The following is a 20,697-nucleotide window of genomic DNA, read 5'->3' on the forward strand; positions in this document are numbered from 1 at the left end:
ATATTTTTTGTTGTAACAAAGAATAATAATAAAGGCTGATTTAGTAATATATTTTTGGATTTTCTGTAGAAATAAAAAGCACTATTGGTGCAAAATTGCTTTTTTTTTTTTCAAGAGGGTATTAAATCATTTATTGATTACATATGATAATGGATGATACACAAGCTTCATTCCCATCTGTAACTTTATCTGGTACCATAGTTCAATTTAGATATATTGCATAGGATGTGCCAACAATCATAATATTAATAACCAAAAAATTCCGTGACTTTGCTTGGGTGACCCTTTTAAAGGTGAACTCCAGGTCACAACACAGTAACTGTCAGTTCAGCTACACCACGGTTTCTGAAGACAATAGCTTCTCCACCAAAGCAGGTTGTAAATAAATTTCAAATGGAACCTGGCATCACCCTAAAGGAATTCTAACTTCACATTGTTGGGGTAATTTACCAAAATGGCTTCAGAGTAGACTAACTTTACACAGCACGTTTAAAAAAAGACACATTTATTCAGCATCATGATCAGACTATTACATTTAGCAATCAACAGCATAGGTGCAAAAAAAAAATCTACATTACAACCCTTTGTTGGAATGCTTTACACTTTCCACAGAACAGAAACTAAAATAACCTGTTATACAATTAGTCACAAATACAGTCCTCGAGTTTTTTTTGCCCATACACATGAGTATTGTCTAAAACATGTCTTCTTTGTAGCAGCTAGGCCCTGCCACCACTGTGTTTGGCTCAGTTCACAAATCTGTTGTAACCTGTAGCTTCCCTGTCACTTCTCTGGCTCTCCTCTCCTGCTAAGCTCTGTTTCCTGGCAGTAATTAAAAACTTCTGCCGCTGCCATAGCTACTGCTGCTGCTGGAACCTCCAGAGCCACTCTGGTTTCGTGGTTTGGCAAAGTATTGGCCTCCACCACCATAAGGGCCAGAACTTCTGCCTCCAAAGTTCCCTCCTTTCATGGGTCCAAAATTTGAAGATTGATTGTTGTAATTGCCAAAATCATTGTAGCTTCCACCACCTCCAAAATTGCTTCCATCATTACCAAATCCATTACAGCCATCCCCACTGCCACCATATCCACCACCACCGCAGCTGCCACCAAAGCCACCTCGACCACTGAAGTTTCCTCCAAGACCAAAGTTGTCATTCCCACCAAAACCACCTCCATGACCACCACCAAAGTTTCCAGAACCACTTCGACCTCTCTGGCTCGATGAAGCACTAGGCATCTCTTGCTTAGATAGGGCTTTCCTTACTTCACAGTTGTGGCCATTCACAGTGTGGTATTTCTGAATGACAATCTTGTCTACGGAGTCATGGTCATCAAAGGTTACGAACGCAAAGCCTCTCTTTTTGCCACTGCCTCGGTCAGTCATGATTTCAATCACTTCAATTTTCCCTTACTGTTCAAAATAATCTCTTAAGTGATGTTCCTCAGTGTCTTCTTTAATGCCACCGACAAAAATCTTTTTCACAGTTAAGTGGGCACAAGGTCTTTGAGAATCTTCTCTTGAGATGGCCCTCTTTGGTTCCACAACTCTTCCATCCACTTTGTGTGGCCTTGCATTCATGGCCACATCCACCTCCTCTACAGTGGCATAGGTGACAAACCCGAAGCCTCTGGAGCACTTCGTGTTTGGATCCTTCATTACCACACATTCTGTGAGTGTTCCCCATTGCTCAAAATGGCTCCTCAGACTCTCATCGGTTGTTTCAAAGCTCAAACCTCTGATGAAGAGCTTCCGCAGATGTTCGGGCTCTTTGGGAGACTCTGACTTAGACATGATGGCAGTGGAGAGGGGAGACGTCAACGATGCTTACTCGGCGGTGTCCACGGGCCCAAACTTGCTTTTTAAAATTACTATTTCACAGCAAAGAATGGGATCAAACCTTTGAAAATGACTGTACCTAAAATCACTACTATTCTAAAAAATTTCAATATAAAATATGAGTATTTAAACAGTTTTATTTAGATTCTGTGTTCTCCTGAATTTTGGTAATCTAACTCATAAAAATAAATGCATGATATAATGATATTCAGATTCCAATGTTCTGAATATTACATAGAATCATTCATGAAATTCCCACATTTATATGAACAGAATGTGATAAAGCTAATTTTATAATCTAACTAAAATGTGCTTGATGAAATGCTAATATAATGTGAAATTAGCATTTTTCATATTAACAAAACTATAATCTTGTGATTATCCAATCTCCATACTTAATAACTTATTACATTTTTGAAGACTTTGAATTTTGGAACTGGGCTGGAGTTTATAGGCCATCTGTTAATAAAGCACACATAGACTAGACATATTTGAAAAAATCATATGCAATTTTAAAACATAAAGGATACACTTAATAAAATTTAAAATTCAGTGAACAACCCACTACACCCAAGACAAGCTTCGGGAGACATGACAACTAAATGTAATGTGCTTTCCTAATAGAATCCTAGAAAAAAAGAAGTTACATTAGGTAAAAACTAAGAAAATCTAAGTAAAATATGAATTTTTCTTAATAATAATTTATCAATATTGGTTAATTTGTAACAAATGCACCATACTATTTTATGACCATAGGGGACAATATATCCCCTATGTTAATAACAAGGGGATATATGGAAACTTGGTAGTATTTTTGCAACTCTTCTGTAAATTGAAATCTAGTCTAAAAAAGATTTATTTAGAAACATCCTCTAAAAAAATTAAAATGTAATGAACAGGTCAAATAGAAGAGTTGCATAGTAGAGACCTAATAGAAAAGATAATTAGTTAAAATATAGCTAGTAATTAATAATAGATCTAAAGACAAATCTAGAGGATTTGCCACAGAAAGAAGTGGAAAATAGAAAATATAATACTGAGGGATATAATATGACATTATTATTTGAATTAATTTAATTTTTAAGTAAAGTTCATTCAGCAAATATTAATATTTTGTAGATGCTTTTTAAAGGCATATAGGGTATAAATTTGAAAAATAATTTGTGTTTTTTATGAACTCTAAAAATTGTGAAACCGGAATAGAAATACTCATTGTGTTTCATAAAATAATAAATAATATGTATTTGTGTGATAGACTTGAACTAAAGCACTTAAAAATCTATTTGAAAGTTTTCTATTTGATCTAATGACCTTACCACATATAGGTGCCAGATCTTATTGCAGAGATCGCTCGTTTTTTTAAAGGTATATTGTCTTTGTCTCAATTTATTTTAGAAAATGATTCTAATGGCTTGATTAACTTAATACAGTTCATTTTCAGACATGAATAATTTATAGCTATTCCACTGACTGGATAAAGTTCATTAAATTCTATTGATCCTGTGGTATAATTGTATATGGAATGATTAATACATGAAGTTCAATTATCAGTTATTAAACAAAGACCACTGTCATACATGTATTTCGTAATAGAGACTACTCTAGTACATAATGTGGGTCAGAGTGATGAGAAAAACCAGGTAATTAAAGCAATTACCAGGTTAATGTCCAGGGCTAGACGTCCATTACCAAATGTCCAGGACTAGAAAATTAATAATTAATGAATGATAGTTTCTAACTCTATTCTTATTTCTCTTTTTGCTTCTGCCTCTTGCCAAGCTCATCCTACTTTCTGCTAATTAATTTGAAAGGATGCTTTATTTGGAATTAGTTTCATAAAGCATTGGAAGAAAAAGAAACAGAGCCCTGATGATTGTTTATGGAACTAGAAACAATTAACATGCTGTGAAGTGCACTAATATATGATGCTACCTATTGAGAAATATTCTTTTTTCACATCTGTTTCAGTTGTATGAATGTGTGCTTTCAAAATAGAGAAAAATGAGGAATTTGAAGATAAAGCATTTCCCATTATAAAAAGAAACATTTATTATTTCAAATAAAATTTGAACAAATAAGGCATTGCTAGTAAGTTTTATCCTATTCTAAAACAATATCTTTGTGCTGGTCTTCCTATATTTCCATGTTCTAACTGCAGATAACTTGATGTAAAGCTGGAAAGTCATATTTATATTTTTACTGTTATAACCTAAAAATAATTGCCTTTCATAAAGTAAGAGATCAATGGTAATTTGAAAGAAAGAAATTAACTAAGGAAAGAATGACTATAAACAAATGACATATGAATGATATATTTTAGCTTAAATGAATAAATTGTAATAGGTTTAGATACATGAAATTATTTATTCCACAAGAGAGTGTTCTTTCAAAATAGATTGAATATGAGAAAAACCAAGATTTCAAACTTGACATAACAACATAAAAATTATTAACATTTATTGAATGTCCCAGTTACTCTTCCGAAGGCCATGCCCAATCAGATTCAATTCTGGATATTAATCCATAGGTAAAATTCTAATTTCAGACTTATGGTACTATTAAAATGTGTAGATTCTACACATATACATCTAGGTTTGTGTATACCTATTTCACTTTCTTGGAAATTTAGTCACCTTACCTATGATATGTCAGTATTACACCACTTCTGTTCCTTAATTATTTTAGTGGATATTGTGAAGATATTAAAACAGAAAGAACAGCTACCATTTACCAGGTATGCTTACAAAATAAACATCTACTTTAAGCTGAAAGATTTGTGAATTGAAAATGTTTTACTTTAGATACTAAGATACCAGTAATTAACCTTTTCTTTCCTTCTCTTTTTTCTTTCTCTTTTTCTTTCTTCTTTCTTTCTCTTTCTTTCTTTCTCTTTCTTTCTTTCATCTCTGTCTTTATTTCCTTCTCTCTCTCCTTCCTTTCTTCTTCCTTTCTTCCTCCTTCCATATTTTTTTAATAAAATCAATACGTAAGTGAAACCAAGATATACATTTCAGACTTTTCTATTCAAAAGACTGTCTGCATAATCTTGCGTCTGTTGGAACAGTGTATTTTTGGCCTGAAATTATTTGGAACATATTATTTCATTTTATGGATATTTCTTCCTGTTTAAGCTGAACATTCTGGTCTTTGCTCAACATGTTACTCCTCCAAGACCTGCTTTGCAAAGTGGTAGAACTGATTAAGTCCGTATTGTAGAAGATGTGAGTTAAAGTTGTCATGATTATATAACGTTGGTTCAGCTCATAAAAGGTGAAGCTAATTTTAGTCTGTTGTTTGAGAGTTTTCCCTACGGAATATTTTTTCACCTCTTTTCCATCCACATTGAAAAATAAAGCATGTGTTGTACCAGTGTTCACTGTTCAGAAAGTAAATATGTAGTGGTGTAAAACAAAATGAGAAAGTATGAGGTTGTACTGGAAAGAATGATATTTCAAAGAAATACTATATTTTCTGGTATTGCCAATTTTTCTTCTCAGGTAAGATAAAATAGTTTAGCTAATGAAAAGTAAGCAATCCCCTGCACCTGGTGAAACAACTTAGGGGAATATTACTGAAGGAGATGGAGGTTGCATGGGCGTGTGTGTGTGTGTGTGATGGACAAGAGCTGGGAGAGACCCTGTAAAGAGTGCTGATTACAATGCGCTGTATGGGGAGCTGCCAGGCAATTCTGCCTGTTTGGCTGATGTTTTGAGACACAACTTTAAGTCCCACTGCTTGTCTCATGTAATAATCAGAGGGAAAAAAGATGCCTAAAAAGAATAAATTCTGAGTCCAGGAGGGGTCATTCACCTCTCACGAGCTGCATTCATGCTGATGAAGGCTGCATAGGGTGAGGCCATTCTATCCTGGAAGAGGGAATGAATTTTTTTCTACTTGTAAGTATCTGGCATGAATAAATGCTTTATATAATTGAATGAAAGAGGTAGAATTGAAAATGGCTGGCATTAACTATGTAAGTTAATCCAGAAACTACTTACAACTTCTATGTATATATATGTGTGTGTAGTATTTATGTAACTATCTATATACATATATATCTACACACCCATCTAAACATACAACTACCCCCTGCCTCTATCTATTTCACCTATCTATCATCTATCTATCTACTATCTCAATCTGTCAATTTATCTACCACCATAACTTTTTTTTAAGATTTATTTTATTATTTATTTATTTTATTTTTGGCTGCATTGGGTCTCCATTGCTTTGCACAGGCTGCCTCTAGTTGTGGCGAGAGTTTTGGTGCATGCGTTTCTCATTGTGGTGGCTTCTCTTGTTGTGGAACACGGGATCTAGGCGCACAGGCTTCAGCAGTTGCAGCTCATGGGCTCAGTAGTTGTGGCTCACAGACTTAGTTGATCCTCAGCATGTGGGATCTTCTCAGATCAGGGCTTGAACCCATGTCCCCTGCATTGGCAGGAGGATTCTTAACCACTGTACCACCAGGGAAGCCCAATCATAACTTTTTTATTGAACAATTCTATGTAAATTCTCTTAACTTTTCATTATCATAAATAGACCAAGGCCTGTATGATATTTGCTCTGGAAGAGCACGGAACAATTACGTAACCAAATAAATGAAGCTTAACCAGAATGGAACTCAAAATCCTTGGTTAGTGTTCTGTAATTATCAAATATCTATATATATTGGAAATCTTGTATTTTAATACTTCAGTGTTTGTTTAATGTATTCAGTGGGCCTGTTAGTCCATCAAGAACACATTTGCTGGGGCTTCTCTGGGGGTCCAGTGGTTAAGACTCCATGCTTCCAAAGCAGGGGGAGCGGGTTTGATCCCTGATTGGGGAACTGAGATCCCACATGCAGTGTGGTGGAAGCCAAAAAAAAAAAAAAAAAAAAGACAAAGAGTATTTGCTGAGCTTGCTGGAAGAGGCTCATTCTTCTGTTCATGCTTTGTCCCCCAGACAAATTGTCTTCCACTATGGTTTTGAGTATATTAAAGATATTACCCTTGCAATAAAATAAATGAAGACATAAAAGCACTGGGCACAGCTAGGATCTTTCAGTCTCATTGAGAATTGTTGGCCTTGGAATAGAACTATCTCATGGAAATAGAAGCCCTAGGTTATATACACAAATGCCCACACAGGCTTTAAAATTTAATTTGCTTTAGCTGTTAAATGTTTTATGATGTTTAAGAAAGGAAGCTAGCTTAACATGAGTTAGTTTTATTTATAAATAGTAACCAGCATAATGATCACCATGTATTTGGATGGACTATCACAAGAAACCAAGATTTACAGCTCTATCAGGCATTTTTTCTAGTGACGGTGAATAAAAATGGAGAGGCCTGTGTCTGTTTTAGACATGTTTTACGTCTTTTTAAAAGGTGGCTTATTTTGACAGCTCTTTCCGTTGATAGCTACACCTTGTTTCTGAACTTGAAACTTTGTCAGTGAAAACATGTGTAGAAGTGAGGCTCCTGATTCTGCACTCACAACTCTCTGATCTTTTCTTCCTTTATTACTTATGTTCCTGGGGTCAGAAGAAGCCTAACAGGGTCAGCCACCTTATTTCTCTGTCTCTAAGAGAGACTTGATTTAAACTTTCACAGGAAGATGGTTTCATATCACCGTAAAGGTTCATATTGAGAGTTTATTCCACATTCTCCTAAAGCAAACTACTGCCAAGACTGGTAACCTTTGTACTCAGAAAGTTATTCTGAGCTCAGGAAGAGTTTGTATCAGTTTGAAAGAGAATAGTGGACATTGCTGTATGAAGTGAGAGTTTGGTTTAGATTATTGCTAAATTCCATTCTAACACAAGCCTATTAATTTATCAAATTTTGTTCAATGTAATTTCTCTTGACCCATTATTTCATAGCTTTTGCTTTTCTAATGATTATTTAAAAATATTTATATAATCATAAAATAACTTTACTTACTAAAAACACTTTGTTTTTGCTTTAATATTTGCTTTCTATTCTTTGAGTTTTTGTCATCCCACCATAGCTTTCCTATTTCTTCAGTTTTGTCATATATGTAGAATGTAGTAGCAGATGAGGTAGAAATATCCCAGGTAATAAATATACTCACTAAGAAAAGTTTTGGAAAAGTACCAATGGATTTAAATACTAATGTTTCAAACTAGAAATTTAAATGTATACAATTAAAACTATTATGTTGCTATTGCAGGAGCTTTAGAACAACTTCTAGATTCCACTGTACATAAACACACACACACACACACATACACACAATTACCACCCATTGTATGTTAACTTACCCTACCAGTAATCACATTAGCTGTTTTACTTGACCTTTTCTTCTTCCCACACCTCTCTCACTAATGCATCTTATTCGGTTCCTTTCCTTAAATCAGGAGCTGGATAAGAGATACTCTCAAATCATTTATCCAGTAGAAATGTCCTAGTGATTCTTTGCACTTTTCTGAGCACCATAACTTCTTATATTTTACTCCCTCTAAAAATTAAACTTTAAATAACAATTTAGTTAGACACTCACCATGCTCAAGGGATAGATTAACCATGAATCTAATGAAGGTTAATCTTTGGGCCTCCTAGTTTCCAAAGCTCCCTTCCAAGACCCCGCCCTAACAAAGTGTTCACATGGCCATATGTTTTCATAAACTTTACCCAAGTGAGACTTCTCCAACTTGATCCATTATCCATTTCCACTTTGATTTCCCTTCTGCCAAAATTTTCTTCCTATTGGATGACATTCGATTGGCCTTGAGAATTTGACAGAACTTGCCAATAGAAATTTGAGTCTACATTTAATTTGGATGAGTGGCATACATTCATGATTTTTTTTTTCTCAATCTCTTTTACGTGTGTAGTTAAGTTGCTGCTTGTCCTCATGTAGAATCTGCTCCTGGGAACATTTCTTTTGTCCATGATTTGGTTTCTATTGATGCATAATAAAAATAGAAGTTCTTTCATTTCAGGGATAGATAGATAGATAGAGCACAAAGAACACTTACAAATGAACCATACATCAGTTTCCCTTTCTTTGATGGGAATATTGGTGGCCATGAGAACGTGCCTCTCTGCTCTCCAACAGCAGGCTGAATAATTGACTGAAGGACTCAGCAGTTGCATTTTATTTATTTTATTTATTTTTATTCTGTTTTATAGAAGTGAGTCACAGTCCAGCCCACATGCAAGGGAAGGAGAAACAGTCATCTCTTTAGGGGAAGATATCAAAGAATTTGAGTACGTATCTTTAAAACCTTCATGATGTAGGCAAAGGGGATTCATGTTTTGTAAACATTAATTATCTTCTATACTCCAAGAATTATACCCAGAGAGGATCACAGGACCAGGTAGAGGTAGCACCAAGTAAAGGTATGAAGAATAAGCTTAACCTACCATTTCTATTAAAGCAGAATAAATGTGAAATAATAAGAAAAGAAGGGACTTTTCTGGTGGTCCAGTGGTTAAGACTCAGCACTTCCAGTGCAGGCGGCGCAGGTTCCACCCCTGGTCGGGGAACTAAGATCCCATATGGGGCCTATGTGGCCAAAAAAGAAAAAAATTAAAAAAAGAGAAAAAGAAAAGAAAAGAAGACCTCCTCTTGAATTACACCAAAGCTTTGTGAACTGAAAATACTAATTTATGCTTATTTGTGGTTTATTGTAGTAGATCCAGGGCATTTGAAATTCTAGTCCAGAGGTTGGCAGTTACATTTTAAATCCACCCCAGGATTTGAACTGAGGCCTCCTTTTCCCCAGGCTGCTCTCAGCCCATGACTGAGTGTGGCAGGGGTGTTAAGGCCAGTATCTTCCTGACAGAGGCAGAACTCCTCTGATAGGGGACTTTGGCTTGATAACTCCCTAGCAGCCTCATGAAACTTTCCTTAGAACTACAATGCAGTCTAGGAAGTTTCTATCCCTGCTTCCTTCCTGCTCTCTTTCTCTCCTTCACTTGGAATCAGACTTGCATCATTGTCTGATACTGACTGCCTGCTTTTTCCTCACAGGCATTTCCATAAGGAATTTCTTGCACATTTATATTATCTTGGCATCTGCTTCTCAGAGCAATTGGGCTAATACAGGAATCAAATGAAATATAATTTATCAAAAAACTTTATTTTCAGGGCACAAACCTAGAACAGTATTATAAAATATTAGAATGTCTAAGATAGTTTCCATGGAAAAAAAAATTATCAAACTTTTTCCAAACTTGATAATAGCCTTAAAATTTATGTTATCAATGCAGTGTAGTTATACTGCAAGAAAATTCTTTGAACTTTAAAAATAAAAACAAATTATGATTCACAATGCCAGGAGAGACTTGAACAAGTTTCTATTCTTTCCTTATAAAATCATTATCTTAAGATGTATTAAAGGGATTTACATCCAAATTTTATGTATGTGTGGGGGTATATAATAAAAGCATGTCAGGCATTTAATCAATAAAATTATGCTGCTTTACTGGGTTTTTTTGGTTTTGGTATTTATCAGCTTTTATGATTTTGCTTTGTAATTTTCCTGATTCTAAAAAGTACTATTATATCTAATATTTTATACTAAATTTGTGGGGGGCTTCCTTGTTTTGTTTTGTTTTGTTTTGGCTGCAAGGCTTATGGGATGTTAGTTCCCTGACCAAGGATTGAACCCATATCATTGGCAGTGAAAGCACTGAGTCCTAACCACTGGATCACCAGCAAATTCCCTGTGCAATGTTTCTTAAAAAGAATTTCCAAATTAGATAATCTTCAGATGCCACAAAACTGGAATGTCTATGCCACCTACTTCTAAACTGGCAGGGGAAAAAGAAGGGACATGGCAGGAGAAAAGTACCCTTAACTAATTGTCCTCGACCACCCCCACACACACACCCATGTTCAGCAGATGACTCTCTGTCCCATTCGAGGAAAAATGGAAGTGAAGACAAAATATGCTGCTATTGTTCCCAATATTTGTTTCGTGTTCATGATCAAGAGATCCTTTGTGTTCATTTCCATTTATTTAGTCATGAAATATTTTTACCTTGATACTAATGATGTAGTATTAAAGTTTAGATTTGTTGTTCATATATGCTTTTTCTCAGCTTTCTTAATACTTCGTATTTATAGATATATTTATGATCATTATGATTATAATAATTCTTTCATGAATAAAGTGCTATATGACATTAAAAAGGAACATTTTTCCAAAGATATGCCATGGCTTTCTTAACACATTATTTGCTGAAATTATTATTTATATAGATTGATTACTATTGTCTACATTTTGAAATGCTTCTGGTCCCTTTAGTTTGAATTTCTTTTCTTTTTTCAAATTTTCTCCATTCAAGCCCCTATTTTCCTTTTTGTTTATTATATTTATTTCTATACAATTCTGTCTCTGCAGCTTTTTCTGTCTTATCTGTTCTCTTTGCTTCATTATTGATTGCCATAGCTACCATCTGGATCTATTTTCCTGTGAAGTCAAGAATTCTAAGGGTTTAAGTCAAGTGTTTAAAGTAGCATTTTATGCAAAATGCACTTGTTTTATTAACTTATTTCCACTTGGGAAATTTACAGATTTTACCCTCTCACCTTGAAATTCCTTATTGTTAAATGTCACCATGATATGCCTATTTATATGCCTAGGGGCTTGTTGGGTAATTATTCTCTGATATTTATATTTATCTTTATCTACCTTCTTTCCTTTTTAGCAGACATAGAAAGTACAATTCACGATTTTGGCCTGTTGCTAACATTTGTCATTTATTTCTTCTTCTAGCTAAACATATCATCCTTTTCATTGGTCTCAAGGGAAGTCTAACCTGAATGCCAGAGAAAAGCATTGTTTTCAACTTGAAAACACTGAGAAGAAATATGTGAGAAGAGAAAGAAATGGCTGACAGCTGATATTGGTCAAGTTGAAGAGTTGCTCACGAGAACTGAACTCTGCCTACTTAGATGCCTTTCTCCCCCCAGCAGATCTTAAATGTTTATGCTTTACAAATATCATCTAAAAATCCCCATGCTGCTTTTACTTTGTCCATGGGAAAGAAACAAGTCTGACAAAATAAATATGAACTTCTATTTGCAAAGAGAGCAAGAAAAACTGGCTTGCAGTCTGTTGAGTTCCTATGAAATTGCTTTCTCTAGTCAGTGGCTTCTAGTTGTCATCATATAAAATATGTTTTGAAATCAACTACAGCTATCTTAAAAAAAACTAATATGTACATTCGTATTTTCAATACTAACGACTAAATGTATTTATAGGGTTAACTAAGCAAGATGCTACACTATGCAAACTATGGAAATATAGTTAATCAAACTGGGACTTTATGCTCTCCAGAGAGAAAGGGAAAAAAAGGTAAGAGAAAATACGTTTGTAGATCTATAACTAAAATATTCAGTTTTGGTATTATAATGCTATTGCTTTTTAAATTTTGAATCCAAATTATTATTTGCTAATATATGGAAATACAGCTGATTTTGCATGTTGACAGCATCCTGCATTCCTGCTAAACCCATTTATTAGTCCTAGGAAACTTTTTGTAGGCTCTTCAGAATTTTCTACATAAACAGTTATGCCATCTATAAATAGACACACTTTCATTTCTTCTTTTCCAAGATATATACCTCTATCTTTTTTTACCTTGTTGCACTGACTAGATCTTCCAATACCATGCTAAATAGGAGTGATGAGAGTAGATATCTTTGCTTTGTTCTTGTTTTTATGGGGAAAGCACTCATTTTTTCACCTGTTGACATACTGTTAGCTCTAGCTTTTAGGTAGTTTTTGTTTATCAGGTTAAGAAAGTTCTCTTTTATTCCTATTTCGCTAAAAGTATTTGTCATGAATATTTGTAGAATTTTGTCAAATGTTTGTTCTATACCTATTGACATAATTACATTGCTTTTCTTCTTTAGTTTGTTAAAATGGTAGATTACATTGGGCAGGAGGTTTATTATTTCTCCCAACCTTCCAAATTAAGGCTTTTGTTTTTAGTTCAGTAGGATTCAGGTGGAGATTCTAAACTCTCTCACATGGCTTCTACCCCTTTCCTCTAGTTCTGCACCATGAGAGGTACTTCAAGGAATTTTTTCTAACCTTAGTCTGGCTTATTTGCACTTTAAGTGTGAGAGAAATACTGTTTCTAGCTCTTTATTTCTGAGGAAGAATCCAGAACAGAAAATAATCTTTTAAACTATTAAAATTTAATATAATTATTTAAAAATAAATGCAGAAATTTTAGTCAATATTAAGAAGTGAATCACTTTCCTTAGAGCAGAATAAGATTTCTCATCACGTCATAGGAGTCTTTTGTTTCTATTCATGACATGAGTCTTAGAGACTGAGCATAAGAAGTGAACAGATATACCGAAGTATTAGGTCAGAAAGAAGTGTTAAAAAGAAAAAAAAAAAAAAAAAAAGGACAACAGGCCCCAGATGGAGTCACTTATCCTAAGCCCACATGACCAAACCACTATTAATACCTAACTTAATTACAGTTCCAACCTCTTGCAGGAGTGGCATCTTAAACCAGCCCATCTGAAATTACCTGGTGAGCACTAGTAAGGTAATCTCCCTGATCAACACCTGCCAGCCACCAAAGGAAAGTGAGTTTGCCTGAAACAATGCACTCTTGCTAGCAACTTCTTGTCCTGCCCCTTCTGCCTGTAAAAGTCTTGCATTTTGTATAGCTCTTCAGAGTTCCTTTCTGTCTGCTATTTGGGATGATGCCCTACTCAGGAATCATTGAATAAAGCCAATAAGAGTCTTAAAACTAGCTCAGCTGAATTTTGTTTCTTAACAGAAGGTGCATTCGACTCATTTTGGAAGATGTTCATGACTCCTTAGGCCCTCATAACTCTCCAAGATGAGTGATCATATACGGCACAATAGCGTCAGTTCCGTTCTAGGGAATCAGACACAAACATCATTAATGCATGACAGTGAGCAGAGAAATGCATTCCAGAAACATAATCTGCCCAATCTGGGGCAAGAGAAATGAGGGAGTAAGCCATGGAGTTTATTTTCAACCAATAAATAAGACTAATGTTGACATCTTGATGGTAATTACTGATTTCATTACTTCTAAAAAGAGTTGAGGGAAAGAGTTCTTTTCATTCCTAGAACTGGGCTTTATACTGAACTAAACACTAGCAGAGATTGTGTCCCCTTTGGTAAGCACCACTGAAAGCAGATGAATGTGCTAAAGCTAAGATGCCAGGGAAAGGGCCATCAAGTTTCATGAGTTTCTGTCCCCAGACTGGGCCAAGGCTTCAGAATGGCCTGGATTTCATAAGATCCATCCACCATCTCTTACTCTTCTGGCTTCTTATTCTAGACTCACTTTTTTGTTCTCAGAGTTAGGGTTCTGTTTTCCCCTCCTCTAGACAACTCACCTGGAGATCACCTTTCCTACAAAGATGCAAATCTTTTCTGTAAACTGTTGAAGAGGCAAGATTTTAGAAACAAAGGATCATTTCAGGGAAATCTGGTTTTACATTTAAACTAAATTTATTCAGGGCAAAAAATAAGCCATTTCTCAAGTCTGCAATTGATAAAATTATGAGAAAAATCTGTAGGGAGAAACATAGGTCTGAGAAATTTGTCTAATAATAACCTGCAGCTGCTTTTGTCCTGAAGACGATGAAATGAAAACAAGCCATTGACTCCCTAGTGAGAAGGTTTAAATTCAAGTTTCTACTTCAAGACGAAGCAGCTACTTTATGCTTTCAAAGAGACTTTTTGTGCTTCCCTGTTCCCTACCCACCATCCAACAAGGGATCACCCTTCCAGATCCATTACTCCTTTTCTGCCCAGAAGCAAAATCTCCATAGACTGTATCCCTCAGAATCTCTTGGCTTCTGGCTTTCAATTTGCTGTAACTGATAAATGTCTCTGTGTTACTGACCCTCCCAAGTTGGTCCTCAGAAAGTGTCCTTCTGAGCCAATAAAATGAGACAGAGTTGAATTCAGAAGCAAAAGAAAGCTTCATCCTTTGATCAGAGAATGGAGAGCTGTGAGCCGGGGCTCTAGAACACCTGCTCTTCTGGAAAGGCTGGGGGCAGGGCTGCTTTACAGGGATCTTGCCAGTGGGGAGGAGCTGGAGTTCTCAAGGAGTGGGTGCAGCGGTGCAGCTCACGCCCCAGATCGCAGTGCTGGGAGCAGCGTCTACACGTGCTCACGCTGAGCAGCCATCTCGGACCAGGAACTCAGGTCTGCAGGTCTCTGCACACAGTACCCTGGGAGCCAGTGAAACTCAACTAAGCACAAAGGAGAAGAAAAAGGTTAGACATCATTTATTGTCTTCCCCAGATTGTATTTTTACTTCCTGAGAATTGTTAGTGGGCTTTGTCCGTGGCAGCTGGTGGGAGAATAGGAGGTAAAGGAGCCAGGGGTGGGGCTGTGTGTCCCCCAGTCTCCTGCTGGGCTGTGGGTCTGGCGGTGGCTGTGTTTGTCCCCAGCCCCTCGTGTCTGCTTCCCTGTGCCATCCCGGCCTTCACTGGGTCCTGGTAACATCTTTTGGAGCCTCCACTTTTCCTTCTGATTTAAGGGGGGGAACTGCTCCGTGGTTGCTGGCCCAGGTTGCCGTGCCATCTTTCTTGGTTAACCTCTGAAAATAGTCCTTTCTGTACCCTCCATTCAGTGAAACCCTTTAGAATCTGCTTTCTGATTCCTGCTGGGACCGGGACCAATACAGTCACCAGATGTCACAGCCTGAATCAGAACCCAAGCTGTGGGGCTCCTGAGCTTGTTCTTTTAACAGCAGACTCTGAAAGGGGAGGAAATACCATTCTCTTTAACTGGAGGCGCTTTCGACTCGGTGTCTAATTTATATTTGTCTGGATTTTTTTTTCCTCTTTAATGTACTTGTAAGTCACTTGGGTTCTTAGAGGATACTTCCTTCCTGCTGGATGTATGCATGGAAGTGCTACTTGATGCTGCAGTTCTGTCTCTTTATCTGACCCGAGGATGCTGGGCCTGCGTTATCACCAGAGCCAACGCACTGGTGATGGGAGGGCCATTTTAAAATTCCTTTGAATGTGAGAATAGACTTCATTCTCAGAGTGTAAATGAGAATGTATTTCCTGTGATACACTGGGTGATACTGTTTCATATTCCCCGGAAGCAGCAGCTCAGAGTTTTTAACCAGTAGGTTACAGTATCATGAAAAGCCTTTACAGCTGGCTTTAAACAACATTTGTTCTTTATCTAGCAGGTATATTTTTAGCTCTCTGCTCATTACTCGGAAAGAGGAGTTAAATTTCTACTTTAGGATTCCCAGTAGTAAATTTGAGCCCACTAAACTTTCTCTGACACCTCTGATTTTTATGTCACCATCATCTTTATAGCCTGGCCTTTGAAGGGACTGATAACTCTGAGGGACTTTGGCCTCTTTTGCCATAACATATGTTTAAAGAGATAAATGGGCTTAAAAATAAAAAAAAATGAACCAGATTAAAATGTAAAAAGATATTTATGATATGAACCATACCATAATTTAAAATTTTAAAACCCATATTAAAAAATATATATGTAACAGAGCTCTCTTCAATATTGGCAAGATAGGCAACCAATATGGTAAGGTTAGACAAATACCCTTAGTATTTAAAACTATTGTAAAGGGGTAAGTTTAAAGCTTGGATGTTACTAAATGCTATTAGTTGCATGAGACTAGGAATATGTGGATCATGTCTTAACCTTCACACCTGTTACTGGTATAGAAAATATTAGCTAACAACTACAGATAGGAGATATGTTGGAAGTTTATTAATGTCTGCTCAAATATTCTTGTCAGATTTAGGTGTCAAAACTAAGGATGACCTTTCACTGTATCTTCAGTGCACCCCTAGATAATCTACCTGCTGGCCTTCATTTTGTGGGATGCCCATATTGAGAAGGTGGCAGGTCCTCGAAAGGGTTCTTCAACACATAACCATCATTTTATTTTTCTATTAAAACCAGTACTACCATTCAGTTATAAGTGCAATATAATTGATGTGGTAAGCTCTGACAATTTTGATTCTAGCCACTCCACCACCACAGGTATGGATTATGTTGAGCAGGGAAGCAACTGCTAACTAGGAGATGGTTACAGGTCTTGAGAGAGGGATTAAATTTTTTTCTTAAAACATTTATTTTAAAATAATTCAGAACAGGGCTTCCCTGGTAGCACAATGGTTAAGAATCCGCCTGTCAATGCAGGGGACACAGGTTTGAACCCTGGTCCGGGAAGATCCCACATGCCACAGAGCAATTAAGCCCACAAGCCACAACTACTGAAGCCTAAGCGCATAGAGCCCGTGCTCTGCAATAAGAGAAGCAGCCGTAGTGGAGAAGCCCGGGCACTGCAATGAAGAGTAGCCCCCACTCGCCGCAACTAGAGAAAGCCCGTGTGCAGCAATGAAGACCCAATGCAGTCAATAAAAAAAAGAAAAGAAAAGAAATTCAGAACATAATAAATTGAATGTTATACAACAAAACTTGCAATACCTTACAGAATTTCAAGAAAAGTGTTGCAGCAAGCATTTCTCTACTTAGAAAAATAGCAGTCAATTAAATTAGGGTTGGGCCAAGGAATGTATATTTTTTGCCATTGTATGTTGTTGCTGTTTAGGATTTATTTTATTGACAATAAATTGGAGGGGCATTTTGAATTATAGCTTAGTTTGAATAATTTCACATGTTTCTATGTCTATTTAGGAAATGCAATCTAATGTTTACTTAAAAATTCAACTGAATTTGAGTTACATATAAAAATTTCTCCATAATTTAGAGTATGTTGTTTCACAAACATATTTTCCAATATTACTGTCTGGAATTAGAACATCTAAATCACTTCTGATTTTTATGTTTCCAGGCTAGAGTTACAGTAATCACAGAAACTACTTGCGCTTGCAAAATAACACTTAACCATTATTGGGATGTGAGATGTATTTATAAGTTCTGTCATTAAGCTGAATCTAAGCTCAGGATTTTTTTTCTTTTCTGGCCCAGAGCAAACATTATAACCATCTGCATAAAATTTTGACTTGGTGTCTGTGTGACATGTGTGTGTATGTGTGAAAGAGAGAGAAAGTAAGAGAGAGAGAGAAATGACCCCTTGGATACAAGATGGTGAGATGAAGTTGATTTGGCAATGGTTTCAGAAGTCCCATCAGATACCAATAAAGAGAAAGACTGTGTTCATGGCAGATGAAGACACTATGACTTGTCATGGTCTCCAGTGTTTCAGTACAGCTCTTGTGAATAAAGCTCTTTGCCTAAGATTCATAAGAAACATTTTGTCCAAATATTAACCACACTTAGTGTAAAGTTTTAAAATAGAAAGCATTTTAGTACATCTGAGATTATACTAAAACATTTTCCGCTATGAACCTGAAGTGCTGATTGAATGTATTTTTATTCATAGCATACATTTTATTATAAACTCGAAAGACAGTATATTTATTGAATTGTAAACTGGCCTGCTATGATATATAATGTGAAATTAATTATTAAATGAAATATAAATATCACCAAATTATTAGCACTTTTAAATAATGTTTTATACTACATGAAATGCCTCGTATATTATGTACTCACCACAGCAACTTTGTTAGCTTTCACAAAAGAGAAAGCAGTCCTTAGGAGGTTGAGTTGTCATGGGTTTCACAGATGCAGGAAAATTAGGAACTATTCCTGGCCTCTGTCACCTACTTGAATGGTCCTTAATACTACCTCATAGATGATGACTAAGCATATATCCCTAGAGGTAGCATTACTAAGCATACATAAAAGCAGGACAGTGTGTATTGAGTAAAAGCAAATTCAAAAATTCTACATGGGAAAATAAGAATAATCAAGTATAAATTCATTGGCATGATTTATTCAATTGGGAAATATTTATCAAGCAACTATTATGTGTTTGGTACCATTGTAGATAACAGAAATACCATAGGAACAAATCAGATACACAAATCTCTGCCTCACAGAGAGTATATTCTAGTGCGGCAGGCAGACCCAAGAAAAATAAATAAACCATCTATTATGGTGGACAGTGAAGTGATAAAAATTAATAGTGATAAAGCAGAGAAGGGGAAGGTTAAATGTTACAGAGTGGCCAAGATGTTAATGAAAGATGTATGTTGACTAAAAACTTGAAAGGGAGTGATACCTATGTAGATAAGTGGTGAATCAATGTTCAACCAGAGAAAAAGAACCAGGAGGAGATATGTATTAGGGTATTTACTGCAGGGGATTGGTCCATGTCATTGTGGAGGCTGACTAGGAAAATCTGACATCAGTAGGGCAGACCAGAAAGAGCAGTCTGGAACTTCTGTGCCTGAGCTGAAGCTGCTATCCACAGGCACAATTCCTTCTTCTTCTGGGTTGTCTCAGCTCTTTTTTTTTTTTAATTAATTAATTAGCTGCATTGGGCCTTCGTTGCTGTGTGTGGGCTTTCTCTAGTTGTGGTGAGCAGGGGCTACTCTTCATTGTGGTGTATGGGTTTCTCATTGTGGTGGCTTCTTTTGTTGCGGAGCACAGGCTCTAGGCATGTGGGCTTCAGTAGTTGTGGCATGTGAACTCAATAGTTGTGGCTCTCGGGCTCTAGAGCACAAGATCAGTAGTTGTGGCACACAGGCTTAGTTGCTCGGGGCATGTGGGATCTTCCTGGACCAGGGCTCGAACCAGTGTCCCCTGAATTGGCAGGAGGATTCTTAACCACTGCACCACCAGGGAAGCCCCTCAGCTCCGCTCTTAAGATAGTCTGGCTGCTTAAATCTGAACCACTCAGATTATCTAGAATAATTGCCCTTAAAGTCAGCTCATTGTGGACTTTAATCACCTCTACAAAATACATTCACAGTGGCACGTAGTTTACTGTTTGGCTAACTGGGAACTGCAGCCTTACCAAGCTGATACATTATACTGACCATTGCCTTGAGGAAGACAGTTCCAGGCAGAGGGACAAGTCAGTGAAGATGCTAAAGGAGCATGTCTAGCCTGTTACTAGAATAGCAAGGGGACCAGCATGTCTTGCGTGGAGTGAATGAGCCAGAGAATTGTGGGAGACTAAGTCATGAGGATAACTAGAGGCCAAATTTATGTAGGGTCTTGTGAGTTACAGTATGAAGCTGGGCTGTTCTCTCAGGGACACAGACATTTCATTCATTGATATGAACGGGGTTATACTTTATGTCTTCACTCTGGCTACTCTATTCAGATTAGACTGAAGGGAGAAAAGACAAAATCGATGGGAGGCTCTACTGTAATCCATGGTAGTTTGAGAAAGCTATGTAGTTTTCATATTCTTATTATATGTTAAAAAATAGAGCAATGAACATATGCTGATGGGCTGGATAAGGAATATGAAAACCGTGTAGAAGCAAGTGATTCCAATATTTTGGCGGGCGCAACTGGAAGAATTGAGTTGACCTTAACTGGAAAAGGCAAGACTTTAGGAGTTTTATTCAGGGGCTACCACAAGCTCAGGTGTGTGTTTGTTACATAGCAGATGCCTAATAGATATGCCAACTGAGATGACAAATTGGTTGTCTGGATTTCAGAGAATGGATCCAAATTGAGATTTATCAGTCTATAGATGCTATCTAAAGCTGTGAGTCTGAATCGGAAAATGGAAAGGAAAGTAAGGCGCTGATTTAGGTTTTTTGGATATTTTAATTGATTTTTCATTATTTTAAAACTTCTTTTGACTTCTGATTGATTTTCAAGGAATACCACTCATCCCATAATACATGAAGAAACAAAAATCACTCATAATTCCACCTCTTAGCAGTCAATAATACTGAATTTTTGGCATGCTTTAGTCCAGAAGTTTCTTATATATTGTTCCTTTACAATTTGAAATCACAGACTATATAAATTTTACAGCTAATTATTTTGCTTCAAGTTATATTTA

General features: G+C 36.5%; 1 pseudogene; it reads right to left on the minus strand.

Moving 5' to 3' along the window:
- Positions 1 to 832: 832 nt before the first annotated feature.
- Positions 833 to 1,795, minus strand: LOC130849737 (heterogeneous nuclear ribonucleoprotein A1-like; annotated as a pseudogene).
- Positions 1,796 to 20,697: the final 18,902 nt, after the last annotated feature.

The sequence above is a fragment of the Hippopotamus amphibius genome, chromosome 3, assembly GCF_030028045.1.
Source record: "Hippopotamus amphibius kiboko isolate mHipAmp2 chromosome 3, mHipAmp2.hap2, whole genome shotgun sequence".
NCBI classification, from domain to species: Eukaryota; Metazoa; Chordata; class Mammalia; order Artiodactyla; family Hippopotamidae; genus Hippopotamus; species Hippopotamus amphibius.